Source organism: Staurois parvus, unplaced genomic scaffold (assembly GCF_062004578.1).
Source record: "Staurois parvus isolate SC_StPar_1 unplaced genomic scaffold, SC_StPar_1.0 ptg001365l, whole genome shotgun sequence".
Lineage (NCBI taxonomy): Eukaryota > Metazoa > Chordata > Amphibia > Anura > Ranidae > Staurois > Staurois parvus.
Window position 1 is genome coordinate 975,057 of NW_028319161.1, and position 21,402 is coordinate 996,458.

General features: G+C 43.3%; 1 long non-coding RNA gene across 1 annotated transcript; it reads right to left on the reverse strand.

Moving 5' to 3' along the window:
* Nucleotides 1-9,080: 9,080 nt before the first annotated feature.
* Nucleotides 9,081-12,639, reverse strand: LOC149436386 (uncharacterized). Its single transcript, XR_016308298.1, has 2 exons — nucleotides 12,487-12,639; nucleotides 9,081-9,275 (listed from the first exon to the last, which is right to left on the reverse strand). It is a non-coding gene; the product is annotated as an uncharacterized LOC149436386 (long non-coding RNA).
* Nucleotides 12,640-21,402: the final 8,763 nt, after the last annotated feature.

The window sequence follows — 21,402 nt, forward strand, 5'->3', positions numbered from 1 at the left end:
ATTTATGCCTCTCCAATGGGCTTGCACTGTGTCAATACCCACAAACTGCAATGAAGATGGGTCCCTGTTATGATGGGTCCTGTAGTGTAATGATAAAGAATGATCTTTAAAGCCCTTTTTTATGTTGTTAACGTGTTCACGGAGTCTATCCCTAAGTCTTCTAATGGTGCGCCCAACGTACTGTTTTTTGCACGGACATTGCAAAAGATACACGACATTTTTGCTGTAGCATGATATAAAGTTTTTAATTTTAAATGTCCTGCCAGTACTAGTTGATAGAAAATTGTCGACCCTCTTTTTCCTTTTGCCATTACAGGTGCATATAATACACTTGTTGCATGGGAAGAAACCAGTAATATTATTCAAAAAGGAAGTGTTCCTAGGAGGGTCGATAATATTTGGGGCTATAAGATTTCTCAGAGATTGTGCTCTTCTATAAGTAATCTCAGGTCTATCAGGAAGGATATTAGTTAGCACTGGATCCGCCTTCAAAATCTTCCAGTTCTGATTAATGATTCTAGAAATCGTCCTGTATTGTCTAGAAAAAGTAGTAACAAAGGGGCAGATTTTTTGTGACTTTTGTGAGGTATTGTTAACAAGCAGAGAATCTCTATCCATATTTCCTATCTCATGCATAGTGCGAGTAAGACATATCTCATCGTATCCCTTTTCCAAGAATCTATTTTTTAATATAGATGCCTGTGACAAAAAGGTATCAACAGAGGTACAGTTTCTTCTCAGCCTTAAGAATTGCCCTTTCGGTATGTTTGAAAGCCATAGTGGATGATGGCAACTGCTAATGGGAATGTATCCATTCCGATCTGTTCCTTTGAAGAAGGAGGAGGTTATTAGGGTGCCCTCTTGGTTCATTAATGTCAGATCCAAGAAATTCACACTAATCTTACTGTAGTCAAAGGTTAATTTAATATTTAAAGTGTTGTTATTAAGGGTACCGAAAAAGTTAACCAATGTTTGTTCATCCCCTTTCCAGATAAGCAGTATGTCATCAATATATCGTCTATAGAAGTATAATTCTGGCCAATCCCTGGCATATATAATGTCCTCCTCCCATCTAGCCATGAACAGATTTGCCAGGCTTGGAGCGAATTTCGCTCCCATAGCCACGCCCCTAGTTTGTAGGTAAAAATTACTGTCATACCAAAAATAGTTTCTAGTCATAGCGAAATCCAGAAGGGTAAGTATAAATTTTTTATGAAGAAGAGGCAAAGTAGATTCATTAAGATAAAAATCCACTGCTTGCATACCCTCTGTGTGGTCAATGCTCGTGTACAGAGAAGCCACATCAGCTGTAACTAGAAATGTATCCTTATCAACATAAAGACCTTGGATGTCTTGTAACACTTGTTTAGTGTCTCTCAGATAGGATGGCGTTTTCCGTACTAGCGGTTGTAGGAAATAATCTATGTATTGTCCTACTCGAGAGCACAGAGATCCAATACCGCTTATGATAGGTCTACCGGGAGGGTTCTCTAGGTTCTTATGTATTTTAGGGAGAATGTACATAACTGGTATCCTAGGAGCCGATGGACATAAAAACTCCTTCTCTTTCTTATTTATAACATTATCCGAATAGCCTTTGGCAATAATGTTTTTAAGTGATTTTTTATATGTACTCAAAGGATTCTTTGGTAAACGGCAGTATGTGTCTACATCTCCAAGAATATTATATACTTCCTTATTGTAGCTATCTTTATTCATTAGTACAACTCCTCCTCCCTTATCCGCAGGCCTTATGACTAGGTCTTTCTGGTCAAGGAGGGAGTTAATAGCTTTGGAAGTCCCATGCTGATTTTTATGGTTCTTTACCTTCACAGCAGCTAAATCCTTCAGTACCGTTTCTTTGAAGGCATTAATATAACTATAATTTTGTGGGGGAGGATTGAATAGGGAAGCATTCCTTAGGTTAGAATAAGTGTTCATGCTAGTGTTATTTCTAGCGATAGGGTTCGAGTGAAAATATTTTTTCAAAGATATTGATCTTACAAATCTATGTATGTCAATATATGTATGGAATTTGTCCAATTTGTTATTTGGTGCAAATTTTAATCCCCTATCTAATAAATCCAACTCTTGGGAAGTTAATATTTTCCCACTAAGATTAAAAATCCCTTTACCCTTTATAGTTTCCTCTTTTTTGGGTTTGTTGACCCTTTTGCCTCCCCTTTTTCCCCTGCTCGAACGTTTCTTTTGCGTGAGCTTTCCTGGTCTAAAAAATGAACCGGAGTGGGATTCCAATTCTCATTTTGATATGTGGAATGGTTAGTTGTAGGAGGATAGTAAGTATCATTTCTATATGGTGGGGCATATGGTGGTTGCCTAAATGACTGCTGAGGTGTTCTAGGTGTAGGTGTCCTGAACTCATCCTGTCTATATGAGGCTCCATAATTCCTTCTCGGGGAGTTATAATTGCCATACCCTCTGTTATAATTATTGTTGGGGGGTCCAGTACCCTGTTGTTGAAATGGTTTCTTGAATTGGTTATCCCTATAACCTTGATTGGGATACCAATCATAGTTTCTTGAGCCTATATTGTTGTCTGACATAGACCTCAGTGGTTCAAAACGGTTGGACGTGGGTATATTACTATTATAGGTGACCCTAGTTTCCCCAGATGGCTGAGATTGGTGATGATATGTATGACGAGAATGATTGGGGACCCTCCCGCCTTTATTATTTTTCTTTGGTTTAGATGTATATGAATTAGTCTCCATGGGTATAGGAGGCTCATTCGTGGGTTCATCTAAGTCTGTTTGCCATTTAAAAACTTTATTTTCGGCATAGTCCCTATGATCACGTATGTATTTCTTACATTTTTTTGTCTTTTGTTCCTTTTCCGTGTGTTCTAAAAATTGTTTGAGTTTCTCAGATTCTGATTGATAGTCATTCCTATCTTTAAATGGAATGAGTTTCTCTCGTACTTTATTAATTTCCGTGTCTAGATAGATGATCTATAGCGTCAAATTATTGATTTGATCATCTCTGGCGCTTATAGCATATGAGTGAGTCATCCCTGGTGCTCATAGCATTCGTTTCTGCTGGTTGTCTCTGCGTACCCGACGACAGGGCGTTTGCGCATGCGCCATCGGGTTGGGCTACAATAAAATGGCGCCCGTCGCGCGGACATTCAGCATAGGAAAGATGGCGCACGGCGTACTGCGCATGCGCCATCGCTCGTATTTAAAATTGTCATTTGCGTCCACCACTGTAAGCTGCACCCCTATGAGTACGAGCCTTCGCTCGAAACGCGTCAGGGAGAGCTACAGCAGGTTGGACGCTTCACCGCCGGCACCACGAGGGGCCCCGGCGGCCATCTTTGATTTTGCATCTGGGTCAGTAATTTTTTACATGTTGGTTTTCCTGCTATCCTTTGCCTACAATAAAGATACCTGAGGATATCACACTATGTGGCCTTTTCTGTTTATTTGAGTTCTGGTGGGAGCCAGCCAGATCCATGGAATAGCTGCATCTATCCGGATATCAGGCAAGGGAGGATATGCTGACCAGATTTGACCAGACCAGGATGATGACACAGGAGGTCCAGTGATATTATACACAAATGCGCATAAAGGTTGCGTATCTGGTGAGTGCGCAGTCTTTACATTTTTTATCACCTGACGGTTCCTAATATTGGACGTCTGAGGATCATCCTGGATCTTAAGAGCACTCCTCCATTGGACTGTTTCACTTCCTTCACTTCATAGCCACCATCCAGTGGCTCTATTAGCACACAGTCACTGTTTTATTGTTTATTATCTGTGTTTGATTGATATGTCGCTCAGTAGGTGTGTGATTCGGGCTGAGACCAAGGGGGTGAGGTGGGGGGTTGAGAGATAGATTTGTGTGTCGTCGGCATAGAGGTGGTAGTTGAAGCCGTGAGAGTGTATGAGTTGGCCAAGGGAGGAGGTATAGATGGAGAAGAGAAGGGGCCCGAGGACAGAGCCTTGAGGGACCCCAACAGAGAGGGGGAGTGAGGGGGAGGTGGTAGCATTATAGGTAACGCTGTAGGAGCGTTGTGACAGGTAGGATGAGAGCCAGGAGAGAGCAGAATCTCTGAGGCCGAGGGAGTGTAGTTTTTTGAGGAGGAGGGGGTGCTGTGTCGAAGGCCGCAGAGAGGTCAAGGAGTAGGAGCACTGAATAGTGGCCATTAGCTTTGGCGGTTAGCAGGTCGTTGGAGAGTTTGAGTAAGGCGGTTTCGGTGGAGTGTAGGGGATGGAAGCCGGACTGTAGGGGATCGAGGAGGTTGTTGTCGTTGAGGTGAGAGCATAGGCGGGTGTAGACTAGGCGCTCGAGGAGTTTAGATGTAAATGGGAGCAGGGAGATGGGTCTGAGGTTGTTCGGGTCATTGGGGTCCAGGGAGGGCTTTTTAAGTATGGGGGTGATGTGTGCATGTTTCAGAGGGGAGGGGAAAGTGCCTGAGGAGAGGGAGAGATTGAAGATGTGGGTGAGGGAGCGTAGGATGGAGGAGGAGGAAGGTTGTAGGAGTTGTGAGGGGATAGGGTCGAGGGGGCAGGTGGTGAGGTGGGCATCAGAGAGGATCTTGGAGACTTCCTCGATGGTAGTAAGGTCAAAGGTGCGGAGTGTGGGGGGAGCTTCAGTATGAGGAATGTAGGGTGGGGTGGAAGAGGAGGTCAGAGCAGTGGTGGGGCCATGGGAGAGGGGTGATGAGGGGGTAGCTGAGTGAGGGTGAAGGGGCTGGAGAGAGTTTGAGCAGCGACGAAGTCCCTGCGGGTTATGTCGAGGGGGAGGGGGGATAAGGGGGTAGCTGTGTGAGAGGGGACGGGTTGAGAGGGTGTGTGAGTTGCGGCAATGTCCTTGCGAATTGTGTCAATCTTGTTTTTGAAGTGATTGGCAATCTCAAGGGCAGTGAGTGAGGTGCTGGGTGGAGGTGGGGGTGGAGAGAGTAGAGAGTTGAAGGCAGAGAAGAGTCGGCGAGGATTGGAGGAGAGGGCCTTGATGAGGGTCAAGAAGTAGGCCTGTTTGGCAGCATGGAGGGAGGAGGTGTAGGTGCGGAAGGCAGATTTATAGCTGGTGAAGGCTTGTTGGGATTTGGTTTTGCGCCATAGTCGCTCCAGGGCATGACTTTGTCGTTTGAGGGTTTTGGTGTGATCAGTCTGCCAGGGCTGGAGCGGTCGGGGTCTGATGTTGCGTGTGGTTAAAGGCGCTAGTGAGTCAAGGGCTGTTGAGAGCGCATTGTTGTAGGCGGTCAAAGCCAAGTCGGGGCAGGACAGGGGGAGGATGCGGTCGTGGAGTTGATCAGCTGCAGAGTGGAGGGAGGCAGGGTTAAGGTTGCGGAGGTTACGGCTGGTAGTAGTGTGACATTTGGAGGGGTAGGCGTTGGAGGACGAGGAGATAGAGAAGGTGATCAGGTTGTGGTCAGAGAGAGGGAAGGGGGTGTTAGTGAGGTTGTGGGGAGCGCAGCGGTTGGAGAAGACAAGGTCCAGGATATTTCCGTCGGAGTGGGTGGTGGATTGTATGCACTGTGCAAGTGCAAAGGAGGAGGTTAGGTGGAGGAGACGGGCTGTGTCTGGGTTGTCGAGGTTGACAGGGATGTTGAAATCCCCAAGGATGATGGTGGGTAGCTCAGAGGAGAGGAAGAAGGGTAGCCAGGAGGAGAAGTCATCCAGGAAGCGGGGTATGGATCCAGGAGGCCGGTATATCACAGCAATCTTCAGGGGGGTTGGGGAGAATAGTCGGACGCAGTGGGCCTCGAAGGAGGAGAAGGATAGGGAGGGGGGGGTTTGGGAGGACTCGGAAGGTGCTCTGCGGTGACAGGAGCAGACCAACCCCACCACCTTTACGACCGTTAGGCCTGGGTGAGTGGGTCCAGGTGAGACCTCCGTAGGAGAGTGCAGCAGGGGAGGTAGAGTCAGTGGGCTGGATCCAGGTTTCCGTGATCGCTAGGAGGTTGAGGGAGCGGGAAACAAAGAGGTCGTGGATGGCGGTAAGCTTGTTGCACACCGAACGGGCGTTCAGGAGTGCACATGAAAACGGGGGGGAAGGAGATTTTAGGGAGCAGGGGGACAGATACTAAGTTGCGGGGGTTGCAGTAGGACGTGGACGTGGGAGGGTGTTGAGCGGGTGAGGGAGGTGGAGGGCCAGGATTCAGGGAGATGTCCCCCGCGGCTAGGAGGAGGAGAAGGGTGAGAAAGGTGGCATGGGAGCGGGATGTGCAGGAGCATGAGAAACTCCTAGTGGAGGTGTTGGGGTCAGTGGGAGAGCGGAGTAATAGGAGGAGGTGGTGGGTGCCATAGAGGGGCGAAGGAAGCAGTGAGGACACAATATACAATTGTTTGGGAGGGGCAGAGGGATATAGTGAATGGATTTTGGGAACGGAGGAGAGGAAAATGAGAAGGAGGAGTGGAAGAGGCATTTTGGGGAGGTGAAGAGAGCAATAGTAGGGAGATGATAGCAGTGAGGGGGAGATGTACAGGTTGTGGGGTGGAGCAGAGGGGTAAAGAAATGAGATTTGGGAACAGAGGATAGTAATATGATAAGGAGAAGAGGGGGTGTATTATATAAAGGTACACGGAGTGGGTCTCAGGCATGTAAGAGGTTTCCCAGGGTGATTGCTTGCAGTCTTCCAGCATGCAGTAGAGCTTCTTGCTGTTGTTGTGTCTTCCTGCTGCTTGAGTTCTCCTGCTTTAGTTCAACTGCTGCGTTTAACTGCTTCTTCTATGCACTCGTTCTAAGCCGCACTCGATCTGAAGCAGCACCCCCATCAGAGACTGTGCCCCCCATCAGATCATAATCATATACAGTACTGTATTTTTTACTTTATAAGATCATTGAAATATTTAAACTAGTTCAATAACTGGTATGAGACTTCCACCTAGTGGAAGAATAGGACATTACACTAAGGGAATAATATGTCACAATCTTTATGTTTTTTCACTCCTTACATCAGCCTATTTCAACCTTTTTCAATGCAGAGGAACCCTTGACATAACTTTCCAGTCTCAGGGAACCCCTGCTAAAAAGGACTTTAGTTACAATTCATGATACATTAGTGTGATAGTCAGAGGTAAGAATGCTCCCTACACTTGTGGTCATTGGGAAGAGTTAAAAGAGTGAAAGGGTGCTGCCCTACTTAGTGGAGGATATTTTTGTATAGTTTTGCAGCACTGGATGTTTCACAGCGTGCACTGAAGATTTACTGTGTTTTTTTTCTGTGTTTTGGGACTGTCATATTTTTGGGACTGAGTCACTTTATTTATTGGTATTTTTTGGTATTTTTTATCCCATTATACACATCATCATTATTATTATGTTCACCCCTGTCACCAGCACATTATAGTGTGCTGCCGTTTTTGTCATTGTTTGCACCCATTCACATGCTTTTTGGATATGTTATGTTTACACTTGGATGAGGGGCATATCTGTATTCAGTACATATTCTATTTATGTTTTTATGGCGCATTGTTCATACACTAAGTAGCGCAGCACCCTTTCATTCTTTTATTTGTTTTCACTATTTGGGAATATAGTCAGGTGTTTGCGGCCACTTTTTTTGGGGTCATTGCAGGTAGGGCACAGGATGACCACCTCTATACCATTAGGAAGAATTACCCCCTTACAGATAGCTAAAAAGATCAATGGTGTCAGTGGGAACTTACCTGAGAGGCAGAAACTACTCATTGCGCAAGGAACCCCTTGTTGAGAAACCCTGCCTTACATAGTAGAACAGTGGTCTCTAAACTGCGGCCCAGGGGCCAGATGCGGCCCTTTGATTGCCCTTATCCAGCCCTTAGGGCACAATTTCTCCAACTGACCCCAACGATGGGGCATTTTTTTTCACACTGACATTGAAACCTTTTCTACTCCCAATGGTCGCAGTAGCTCCCCCCCCCCCCTTAAAGTTTGAAGGCATGTAAACTGGCCCTTTGTTTAGAAGATTTGGAGACCTCTGTTTTAGAACATTTAAATAAATAGGTTCAATAAACAATGCGTTACTTCTGCACCTAGTGGAGGAATAAGAATTCACACTAAGGTTGCAATTCATCACAATTATATACTGTATTTTTCACACCTTTCATTTTAGTGGTCTCCAAACTGTGGTCTAGGGGTTGGATCCAACCCTTTGCTTGTTTTTTTCCAGCCCATGGGCCGTTATACCCCCCACTGTCAGCTACAGTGGGGACTAGTTCCTGCCCCTGACACATACAACAAGGTACTATTCCTCCCACTGACCCCATCGATGAGGCACTATTGCTCCCACTAATACCAATAATGAGGCACTATTCCTTCCACTGACACCAACAATGGAGTACTATTCCTCCCACTGACACCAACAATGAGGCACTATTCCTCCTACTGACACCATCAATGAGGCCCTATTCCTCCCACTAATACCAGTGATGGGGCACTATTCCTCCCACTGACACCAAAAATGCAGTACTATTCCTCCCCCTATTACCAAAAAGAAAACATTGTTTACTACCACTGGCACCAAGACAATTTCTACTCCTGCTGGCCACAGTCTGCCCCTCCTAAAATTTGAAGGACATTAAACTGCCCTTTGTTTATGCTGAAACAGTTTTATTCGGTGTTTAAACAGTAAAAGTTCATGTCTATGTCCAATAAATGTACAGAGATGCATAGAGGCCAGAGTAATGTAAGATGAGACATCACAAGGTTATGAGAAAGTAAAGGTCATTAAGACATGTGAAGATTAGGAAAGCATTTGCAGATATTGTCAGCTCTATAACCATAAATAATATAATGTGAGAGATCACAATGAAAAAGTTATACTGGCTTTTTGTTTAGAAAGTTTAAAGACCCCTGTTTAAGATCATTGAAATAAACTGGTCCAATAACTGGTGTGTTACTGCCAGCTAGTGGAGAAATAGAAATTTACACTGATTATAATAAGCCCAATCATATACAGTACAGTATGTTTTCACTGCTTACATTGTAGAACAGACTGGTTCAATAACTGGTGTGTCACTGCCAGCTAGTGGAGAAATGGAAATCCACACTGAGGTTTTAATCCATCACAAAAATACATTATTCAGTCTTTGCATTTTAGAAGAACATTGAAATAAACACAGCTATACACTTAATAAGAATCTTATTTTGTTTATTTATTTATTTTAGAATGGCATGGTGCGTAAAGAAAGTGTATTTAGGACAGTCTCAGTTGAATAAACATTTGTATGTATATTTGTAATACGTTGAATCTTGTTTTCTCATTCCATTGATACATTCTTTTCTCAAGTCTTCAAATAATAGAGTATTCCCCTAGGTGCCACCAGTATCTGCAATGTGATGTCAAATTATTTTTTTTAATAATTATATTACAATGATTTTTTTATCATAAACATTTGCCATTTTTAAATAAAGTACAGTTTTCACCCATTTTTTGTTGCTTTTTAGTGTTGCTGATTTTCTGCATCTTCTTTGCAGCCTCTACCTGTCTACGTGCACACCAGCGATAGCTGTATGGCATTTCTCAGGATGGTGACAGCAATGTACCATGCCTGTGCAATGTGCATTTGAACAGTTGCTTGTAGTTTCAATTGCATTGGCATGTGACAGGGTGACAGTGCAGCTGGGAGGTAGAGACAGCATGTTGTCACCCTGTACTAGGAAGTGTCTGAACAAGGACTGTCATGTCAGGATCACCAGATAGTATTTTAATAAAAGCTGCAAATTTAAAATGGTTTTAAAAACCCTCTTTTCGGTTGCTTTAATATGGTAAATCTTATATGAGATTGTAGTGATTGGGATACATATTCTTTAACAACAGGGATGTTTTTTCAAATTGGCCTAATGCGTTAAACTGTCTAAAGAAAAAGTATTGATTTTTTTTGTCCCCAATGAACTTTTTGGTCTGTTAAATATAACATTTAATTCATTTTGTTATATCTGTTTATTAAGTACTAAAAAATCTTGTTGATCCTGCCAGAAATCTTATGAGCTGATAACGTACTGAGCTCTCTCTCTCTGTGTGGACTGTTATCAGTTACAATGCTCACAGCCATCTTTGTGGACAACAGAACACCCCCATGTTATGGAGAAGAGGAGAGGGGGAGATGTTCCCTAGTCCCATCCTAGGGTGACAACACTGCTCTATTGATAAAGTACAGAAATAAGTGTTGTCACACTAGGAATAGAAAGTGAGTTACCAGCAGGATCAATAAGTGAAAAAAAGGAAAAAAAAGCCTGAAGGAAAAAAAAAATAATACAGCCACCACATCCAAGGAGCTGCAATATATTACATTTTTATTCCTGAATTTAGATAAACGTTAAAGATTTTCATTAGAATTAGTTACTAGTAAGCCACGAGTCCACTTATCTACCAACCTACCCACCTACCCAGCTGGGCGTACTCACCTTTCCTTCACTCTTCCGCCACTTCATTCATCCACCAGTATCAGGAGCTTCTGGTAAGGAAGGAGCATGTGACTCATTTCCCCTCCCCCCTGCCTCCCTTGTAGAATGCTAATACTAGATTGGGGCTCAGCAACCCGTAGATTGCCGTCTGGGCTTGCTGACCCGCCACCCCAGAGCATTAAACAGTGCAATGCAGAGGGATACTTGTAAGGTTGGAGCTGTAGCAAGAACCCCACAAGCCGATGCCTCTTCTGTAGTGCTGGCTCCTGTCCTATGCGGAATGATACCAATGCACTCCACCTCTTATCCCAGCTAGCGACTTCCAACCACCCCAACCGCACCTTCTTTAGGTGCAGTGGCCAGGGGTGTACACACATCGCAGGAGTTATGCACCGTCATGGTTGGTGGGTGTAGCACCTGCCAAGCATGACCCATTCATGTAAATGAGGCTGCTCTGCAAGTACCCTGCAACCATGTGCAGTACAGCAAACAAGGGGTTAAAGCAGGCAGTGTTGTGTTGCTTTCCTACCACCCGCTTTAACCCCCTGGACCCCGCAAAAGCATGCAGTTGCAGGGCATTTGCAGAATGGCCCCATTTACTTGAATGGGTTGCGATTGGCAGGCAGTAGCACCCACCAAAAGCAACAGGGGGCTTAATTCTAACTGTAGCATGTGTACATCTTTGGCTGCTGCCTCAGTAGCTAAAGGGGGGAGGGAATGGGGGTGATTCAATCACATCTTGTTTGTTGCATTTCAAATCCATTGTGGTGGTGTATAGAGCCAAAAATGTTAGAATTGTGTCGATGTCCCAATATTCATGGACCTGACTGTATACTCTCGCCACATGAGGCCGGGTATTGTCGTGCACCAGGAGGAACGCAGGACCCACTGCACTAGCGTAGGGTCTGACAATGGGTCCAAGGATTTCATCCCGATACCTAATGGCAGTCAGGGTGCCATTGTCTAGCCTGTAGAGGTCTGTGTGTCCCTCCATGGATATGCCTCCCCAGACCATCACTGACCCACCACCAAAACCGTCATGCTGAACGATGGTACAGGCAGCATAACGTTCTCCATGGCTTCTCCAGACCCTTTCACGTCTGTCACGTGCTCAGGGTGAACCTGCTCTCATCTGTGAAAAGCACAGGGCGCCAGTGGTGGACCTGCCAATTCTGATGTTCAATGGCAAATGCCAATCGAGCTCTATGGTGCCGGGCAGTGAGCACAGGGCCCACTAGAGGATGTCGGGTCCTTAGGCCACCTTCATGCTCATCCTGTTCCTCCTTGCACAAAGGAGCAGGTCCTGCTGATGGGTTAAGGACCTTCTACGGCCCTGTCCAGCTCTCGTAGAGTAACTGCCTGTCTTCTGGAATCTCCTCCATGCTCTTGAGACTGTGCTGGGAGACACAGCAAACCTTCTGGCAATGGCCCGTATTGATGTGCCATCCTGGAGGAGTTGGATTGCCTGTGCAACCTCTGTAGGGTCCAGGTATCGCCTCATGATACCAGCAGTGACACTGACAGAAAAAGATGAGTAGGGAAAAAAATGTCAGTGGTCTCCACCTGTAAAACTATTCCTGTTTTTGGGGGTCATCTCTTTGTTGCCCATCTAGTGCACCTGTTGTTAATTTCATTAACACCAAAGCAGCTGAAACTGAAAAACAACCCCCTCTGCTACTTAACTGACCAGATCAATATCCCAGGAGTTTCACTGACTTGATACTATACTCTGATTAAAAAATGTTCCTTCAATTTTTGTTTTGAGCAGTGTATAATAATATTAGCAGAAATCACTGTAACTATAAAATATTGAACACCGGACACACTGTTATAACAGAGGGAGGTTTATAACCCCTGTCAGGTTTTTTTTGCCATCTGTGTCCCATTGTGGAGATTTCCCTTCACTTCCTTTCCCATAGCCAAAATGAGAAATGAGAGGAACTAGTCTCCCCATTGGAAGATTTCCCCTCTGTCCCTTTTCTGGTGACAACCCAAAAATTGGGATTTTCTTTCACTCTCATCAATAATGGTAAACGGGACAAGAAGAGAGGGGGACACAGACAGCAATACAAAGCTGACAGGGGTTCTAGTCCCTCTCCACTCCATCAAAAACTAAAGAAAACAATGTTTTACCTTTAGTTATACTTTGATCTCCATGCTCTTGCTTACCTTTGGATCTTTTTAGGCAGCATATGTAAAATACAAGATGGGATGTATAGTGAGGAAGCTGTACAGGTAAATTCTCCCCACCCCCACCTCTCACGTGGTGCTCAGTGGCTCCATTCATTCTACTTACCTATTCATGCCATCTTCCATGTTGTCGACTCCAGGCTCACCTACATGCGTTGTCTGTGTTGGTGGTCTGTATTATAAGAAAGAGATTTCGAAAAACATTTATGAGTTTTTTTCATATATTGAAACAAACTTTTCAAATATATATTTGCCACCTGACATTTGGCTGCCTGCTTTTGCCTTCAGGTGGTTTAAGAATTTAGCTTTAGCTTTAAGAATTTTTTCCAAGGACAGATTTTCTTTAAAGACACCTGGATTTGGTTTGGTATCAGTCTCTAGTAATCCGCTGTGCATGAGAAGGAGAGCCAATCAGGTCTGCTGCAAACACGTGTGCTGACATGAACATGCTGACAGGAGGAGAGAGTACTGTAGTGACTTTTGAAATTATGTATCAAAAACATAACTTTATTTCAACAACAAACCAGCCTAGCCGCCCGTTAAGGGTTAACTCTTTTTGGTTGAAAATTTAAAGGACCCTCCAACTAAGACATGCAAATAATGGGTGAAGTGAGCTTTTTCTAAGACAATAGACTGTTTGACTATCCACAGGTGGTCTAAGACTAGGTTTATAAAAAGTTTAAATTGGAGACTATGAGAATAGCTAAAGTGTGGATATGTCAACAAATACTGTTTATATATTGGGGTTGAGTTGAAGACGTCTACAAAAGTTAAATAGACAGTCAAATAGGACTTCGACCTTCAAACATTAAGTCATAACAAGTGAACAATAATGAGACGGAAACTCAACTGGTTGAAAGTTTACCCAAAACCTTGCAGAGTGTGATGAACCAACAAACTTCTCGAACTGTCACAATATGCTATTATCCACTAAGGTTGAAAGTATAAATAGTTGTTTACTCTGACTCCAACACAATAGACAGGTAAACAGAGGGTCTTTTCTCCTCATGGGAATTTTGGTTCTAAAACAAAAAGGTTAAATTCAGGACATATAAGGCTAAGAACTGGATATATCTACCCACAGAGATATTACCAAAAAAGCATATTATCAATGGATGTTATAAAGAATATGTTTCACACACCACAAAATATTCAGCAGAATGGGGATTGTATATCACTAAATTGAGTATTGAGATGAGGAAAAGGAAGATATATTGTGAATTAGCAGCAGTTGTATGTCTTACCAGGAAACAAATGCTTTCACACAAGTTTGTATATCAGGGAGATGAATAACTGAATATACACATATATTCCATGGTTCCTATTTAGAACATTATAGCTATGATCACCTATATATATCTGGATAAGACGTATATTTAATACCTGAAATCACCTTGAGTTCCACCCGAGGTATGAGTCATCATAAATACTCAAATTGTTCTATGAGCTCTGACTGCCACTTAGTGGACAGGTGAGAGATAGCTTAAATACATACATTTCTCAACCAGCCAATCAAAAAGCCTGGTTGGAGGGTCTCTTAGAACAATAGTTTAGATGGTATAAAAACCCATGCACCTGATTTGAAGAAAAAACCTCATTGAAAAAAAACTCACTGAAGAACCTCACTGAAAAACAGCAAAGAGAGACAAGCTGAAGGAAATCTGACGAGGCTGAAATTCATCTGAAGAGCTACCGATTAACTCTTTTCAAACTTCTAAAACTTTACTAAATTTCTAAATCTCTGTACCTCTAACTTCCTACATTTTCCTACACTATTGAATTATATCTCACTTCCCCTTGTGGTCATCCCTGAAGGCGTTCCATTGCCAGCTGAATCCATTGGGAAAGTGTCATAGTCTGAATTCCGGGTGTGGTGAGACTGCCCATTTAATTTTGCATTGCATATTTTCTCTGTTGTGTAGAGTAATAAGAATTACCTTAGAGTGATCACAACTGTATTGGGTGGTTATATATAAATATAGAGAGATCCCGTATTATTGTTAGATATTGTCGGTGTCATATTACAAATTTTTCACATTTCATAAATTATTAAATATTAGTAATTAGAGTATAATTTATCAGGGAATATCTTCTTCCATTGCTATGGCCACGTGATGAGAGAAAATAACCTCTGAAATACTCTAAAATTATTAGTTATTACTAGATTTAAATTTTTATAATAATTATCATCTAGAAGATTGTTATATTGTTTCCCATTATTTAGAAACATTATATTGTGTATGATATTGGTATAGTATATCTTTGACCGTGTGTATCAGTATTCATTCATCACCAGTCTTTTGCGTTTTGTGTTAATATATATATAATTTTTGTACATAAATAAATTTTTATATTTATCTATTATAAGGCAAATTTTGTGTGTATGGTACGAAATCATACTGGCTAAAAGAATTCAAGGTCTAATAATAAGTGGTGATCAAATTATCAAGGTGTCCAAATTATTGGTTTACTAAATATTTGCCGTATTTTAACGGCTGGAGGCACTATAATATTTCATCTAAGGGAAAGGGACACCGCCCTTTACAAGTAGAATAAATCCTTACATAAACCACCACAGGATAAATTTGAAGGCACTGCTGAGATCCATAGAAATCGTACCATAATACAAAATGCACTGGTGATTGTATATTTGTACACTTTGTCAAACATATATTTTGTATCAAAATGGCATCCAGTAATCACGGATCCACCTCTTCCAAGCTATAAGCACATTTGAGGACCTGTTGAACCAAAAGGGTCGGGTTATTGAGTTTTTAGTAGCATTTGCTAGAGCAGAAAGTGATAAAAACCATGACAGACTTCTCTTAGAAGCCTGGCCTATGTTATGGTTTATGAGCACTGGAGCTGCCCAGCAAACCATAACTTTAAGGGAAGAGTTGTCAGAAGCCCGCCTCTTGTTGGAAAGCAGAAATCAGGACATTGAGTCTTTGAAAGGGAAGCTTGGTCATGCCGGTATTCGTTTAGACGAATCCAAGGAGTATCAAGATAGATTGGTCAGAGACTTTCAAAGTGCTCAAGACCTGTATGAAAGAAATTTTCAGGAATTGAAACGATTTCAAAAGAAATATCAGGATTTAAAAGATGAAGTGGAGTACTTCAGATCAGAAAGGTTATCTCCTGTTGAAATTAAAGTCCACCCAGGGGATAAGCATGACCAGTCAGAACTTGCGTTGATAAAATCTGAGCAGAAAACTCTGGAGGAGCAGATTGTGAGGTTAACGGCCCAAATAAATTCTGGAGTCCAAAACCGGACCAACCCAGTCAAGCAGGAGGCTGATGAGCGGGGATACCCATATCACAGTGAAGTACCTGATAGTGAGGCAGAGACAGAATATAGGTCGCCCCCTAGGCTCCCAAGATACACTCCAGAGCGCTCAGAAGAAAAGTATGAGGTTTTCATATAGGCAAGAAGCGAAATCCCAGGGGTCATTCAGAAGATATGACACCCCAAAGGTCATTAAGTTCCTGAAGGACACTGTTCCTATGTTTACTAAGAAAGGGTCCCTTGAGATCACCGAACACATGAAAACATACGAACAGACGTTAGAAATTCTGGGCATTAGAGATGACCACACCAAAATAGAATTGCTGCCATGGGTATTTGAAGAAAAGTACCGGCAATTTTTTGATACCTTGAGGACCTATTCCAATCAGTCCTGGAGAGAGGTTAAACATAAGTGCCACATGGAATTTGGGCCTTATAAAACTGTAACCTCTGCCAAGGCTGCGGCCTACAATTTAAAGTGTGGTCCTCACCAAAGTCCTGCAGAATTTCTGGCTGTCCTCAGAAATGCCTATTTCCTGGCTGAAAAGGATCCCAATCCTGACCAGCCAGAATTCAAGACCTTATTTTATGAAGCATTACCCGCTTACATAAAATTGGGACTTGCTCAGGATTACAGAAAGGGATGCTCTCTTGATTGGTTGGTGAGAGAGAGTGATCTGTTCTCAATCCAACAGTCCAGAGAGGGCGGGATAAAAAGAGAACCCAAAAATAGTCCCAGGATAGTAGCAGCCACTACCGTTTCCCCTCCAAATCCAAATTTGCAGGCAGAGAAGAAATCATATGCAGAAGTAGTCCGTGGGGGTAAAACCAATGGTTCCCCTAGATTTGTACCTCAAACCCAGCAAGTGAAGGAGGTCCATAACTTTGCACCCCAAAACCAGTGGGTGAGGAAGGATAGACAAAAGCAAGGGAACTACGGTAGTGGAAGTGAGAAGAATAAAAAGTATGGTAAGGGCCAGTATAGTGATGGGAATCAAAGGAGTCAATGGTATCCTCGGAGGTTCTACTATCCTCGCCAAGACCAACATGGAAATTTTTATGGGAACCCCAATTTCAATAGGAACCATAATTTCAATAAGAATCCCAATTTTGGTAGGAACTCTGACTTCCAAAGATTCCCTCCACGCCAAGAACACCCTCAAGCTCAAAGGGTGGATACAGTACCCCAGGCTCCCCTCAATGACAGGGAGAACCCGAAACCTCAGAGAGAAAAATGGCGTCGGGACCGGAGCAGTAGTTCTGACTCTGAGTCTCATTACCAGTCACGTCCAAAATACAAACGTAAGTACAGGAAAAGGGAGAATCAACAGAATGACTCCTCTAAGCGTATTGAGCAAATAGAGGCACAGGTCAGCAAAATGGCTGAACAAATAGACCGGCTTGTCACTAACAATTCTTCCAATCCTTTTTTAGGAACAACTCCTGTGACCAACCAAGGGTCACAGAATTAACAGGCAACCAAGCCTTAAACAAACAGGGGAGAACACTGAGTCAAATGACAGGAGATGTGTGTCCCGTCCCTGACACGCCTACTAATGGAGAATCTAGTTCTCAGGCAAAGGGGGACCAGTTGTTGGTTATTAACGATTCTCCTGTTTTTCGGTGTCCATCTATTGCCCCTAATATAGTCGCGGCATCGGAAGTCGTCGGGATTGACGAGCCAGACGGAGCACCAACTTCTAGTTGTGCTTCTGTCTTGAAACAGTCCAAGAATCCCACCAGGGAGGATAAGAGTGATGTGTCCACCACATGCGGTGAGATAAGAGCCAATCATATGTCATTGAAGGGCCCACAGATCTTCAACCACGCCAATTTCATGTGTGAGCTGACTGAATCTGATGGGAGATATTATGCCACGGTGCAGGTGCAGGATGCCAGTGATCTTTCTATTGTCGGCCTAATAGACACTGGATCCCAAGCAACCATCATGTCACAGGAACATTTTAATAAAGTGGCGAATGTCATGCCCACTAAGCCAAGACTTAAAAGCTTTGACAGCTCATTGATTGGTGTAGGTGGAGACCCTTTACAAGTTACGGGTACCGCCTGGCTTAAACTGAAACTGGGTAATAAGGAACTGAGACACCCCATCATCATTGCCAGTATCTCCCAGCACCACATGATTATTGGGATGGACTTTCTAAAAAGGCTGAACACAATAGTTGACTGTGTGAACCAAGTACTGTGGTCACAGGTAAATACCCCGATTAAATATGGGAAACTTAAAACTCCCCATTCCCGACAACACTGCCACCTGGTGGAAGAAAGGCCTGGATCATTAGAAATCCATTTCAGGAACAGTCAACTTCCTGATGTAACGGTTATCAAGCCTGATGACCATAACCCTATCAGAAGAGATGAGGATCACATTTTTAGAATTCCCCAAGATAAAATAAAAGATATTTCCCTCCAAGATGACATCCTTACGATATCTTTTCATCAGGAGGATAAACCAAGAAAAGGGGGAGATCACACCCAATTCTTGACAGGCATTGAAAGGGTTAACAGCGACTTGTTTATCCCCATCCGGATAAATGGTCTTAATAGGTCAAAATATGCCAAACTAGATTTGAGACAGGAACACAGCTTTGTAAGCCACGGGCTGATAAAACACCTGACTGAAATGGAAATGATCTGTTTCTCCACACCTCAGCGTCATTGGATTTCAGACTCCATTGATGACTCTGATGATTACAATTCAATAGCTAGGTGTCTCTTAAACGTCACTGTAGGAAACAAAACAGCCACCCATGTGTTCCTAGTCTTGGATAATCCCCAAACTAAAATGTATTTTGGCAACGATGTATTACATCGATTTGCAATGCAAGTCGACCTAATTAATGACTGTTTATGGAGTCGACTAAAGGGGGACCCCGAGAAATACCAAAATCTGGACTTAGCTTTAAAATCCCAGCAACAGATGCCTTATGCTGTTGAAGTCCAGGTAGCCCAAAAGATTACAATTCCTAAGGGCATAAATAATTTCATACTCCCCATCCAAGTTAAAAAGGGACATAGACTGAAGGGGTCAGATGCATTAGTATGCCTCTCCCATAAAATGCAGGGGGAAGGACTGAACATTACACACACGCCCCTAGTCAACACACATCAGTCCCCAATGTACATTTACATACATAATCTGTCCAACCAGGACATCGTCTTACCCAAAGAGACCCTTATTGGTCTAGCAGTAGAGACTGAATATTACACCTTTGGGGTCACTAACCAGGTGATTGGACTCATCCCCGATGAATATTTGTCGGAGGAACAATTAATTGAACAAACATTCCATTCATTACCAGAGGGTATTTTCACCATAGAGTCCATTTATCCTTTCGATTCTAAAGATGGTACCTGTCGAATCGAAGAGACATCAATTGTCTTTGATCACCCAATCAAAGAACAAGAGTACCCCAAAGGACACGAATGGCAGGAGAACACACACACACATCACATGCCCAATGACCTCACCACAAAACTTGAAGAGGCATATGAGATAGGTCAGCCGGAAAGCTTTCCTGGATTCAAGGAGTTAGTTGAAGAGATGGTGGCCCTCGCCGATGCGTGTTCCAATGATCTCGACCGACAATTGCTCCGAGAGCTTCTCCTTGAATTCCAAGAGATCTTTGCCAAGGATTCTTACGATTGTGGGACTACTGACCTACACATCGCTAGGATCCAAACAGATACAGATGCCCCACCAGTATTCGTAAGACAGTATAGGTTGCCATTAGCTTCCTATGAATCTCTAGCTGAGATTATCAGGAAGTTACATGAAAGGGGAATAATTAGGCCCATCCACAGCTCCTATAACCACCCGATCCTGGGTATTTTAAAACCCAATGGACAATGGCGGTTGTGCGCTGACCTCCGTCAGCTGAACAAACGTGTGTACATGTCAGGATGGCCTGTCCCATACATAGACCAATGTCTAGCCCAGCTCCAAGGATCCCAAGTTTTCACAGCCTTGGATTGTGCACAAGGGTATTGGACCATTAAGGTGAGTGAGGAAGACCAATACAAACTGGCCTTCAGTTTTGGAAATCGACAGTATTGTTGGGTGCGAATGCCTTTCGGATTCATAAATTCCGGACATGAATTTGCTGTGTTTATGCACAAGGCCATGCCAGACGCCTTCGAAAGGGGGACGTTGGCATATGTGGACGATATCTTGATCAAAAGTACTGATATGGCCAAGCACATTACAGAACTTCGGCATGTTTTGGGCCAATTGAAAGCAGCAGGAGTTAAACTGTCCTTACAAAAAGCCCAGTGGTGTCACACAAAGGTAAACTTCCTAGGCCATGAAGTTACTGCTGAAGGTTTGAACCCACAAAAGAAGAAGGTAGAGGCGGTTCTAAACTGTAAAGTCCCTACTAACCTTAAAGAATTGAGATCATTCCTAGGTATGGTAAACTACTCGCGTAAGTTTATTGATAATTACGCCGAGATAAGCAAGCCACTGCTTCACCTACTGAAGAAGGATGTCGAATGGTCGTGGGGTAAGAAACAGGAAGACGCCATGAAGGAGTTAAAGGAACGTCTTACACAAGCGCCGTGTCTCGGATATCCCAAAGGGGGTAAAAACTTCTATCTAGAGACAGGGTTTACGCAGGTAAGTATGAGTTCCGTTCTTTACCAGAAACGAGATGATGTCAGTAAAGTGATTGCCTATGCCAGTAAAACGTTGTCCCCGGTAGAGGTAAAATTCAGTGACTGTGAAAAAGCTCTATTGTCCACCGTGTGGGCATTACAGAATTTCCGCAGTTACATTCAAGGAGAGAGAATCATTGTTGAAACGGCACACCAGCCTTTACAGTATTTAAAGAGTGAACGTATCAGGGGAGGAAATGTGTCTAATAGCCGCATCACTGCTTGGACTTTGTCTTTGCAAGGGTGGCCTCTTGAAATTCGTTATAAACAGAACAAGGAAAGTCCAGTAGCCCAGGGCCTAGCCGAGCTCCATGATTGTTCCGCAACTACGCCTGCTATGGAGGCCCCGGACACTGACTTTTTGGAAGAACAACTGTTCTCTCCCTACAAGGTTTATGATGAAGAATACTGTAAACAGCTGCCGTGTGTATATGTAGATGGTTGTGCTTTTCATCATAAGGATGGGGAACAGCTCCAACTAGTGGCAGGTATTGGAATCGTTTGGACCCAAGGTGTCACCCCAATTTCTGTGGGATACAAACTTGGACCAAAAAGCAGTCAGGTTGCTGAACTCACTGCAATCCTTAGAGCAGTTGAGATGGCTATAGAGTTCAACATTAAAGAATGTGCCATCATAACCGATTCCAATTATGTCAGGAATAGTTTTGTGGAGTATTTCCCTAGGTGGAAGCGAAACAACATGACCAAGAGTAATCACAAACCCGTGAAACATGGTAAGCTCTTTTGTCACATCGATGAACTGGTAAGGTCCAATGATATCACCCTACACTTCAAGAAGACCAAAGGCCACTCCAAGGTTCTAGGTGCCGAGAAAGAAAGGAATGATCTGGCCGATTCTTTAGCCAAGGAAGGGGCAATCACCGGTAAATTGTTAGACA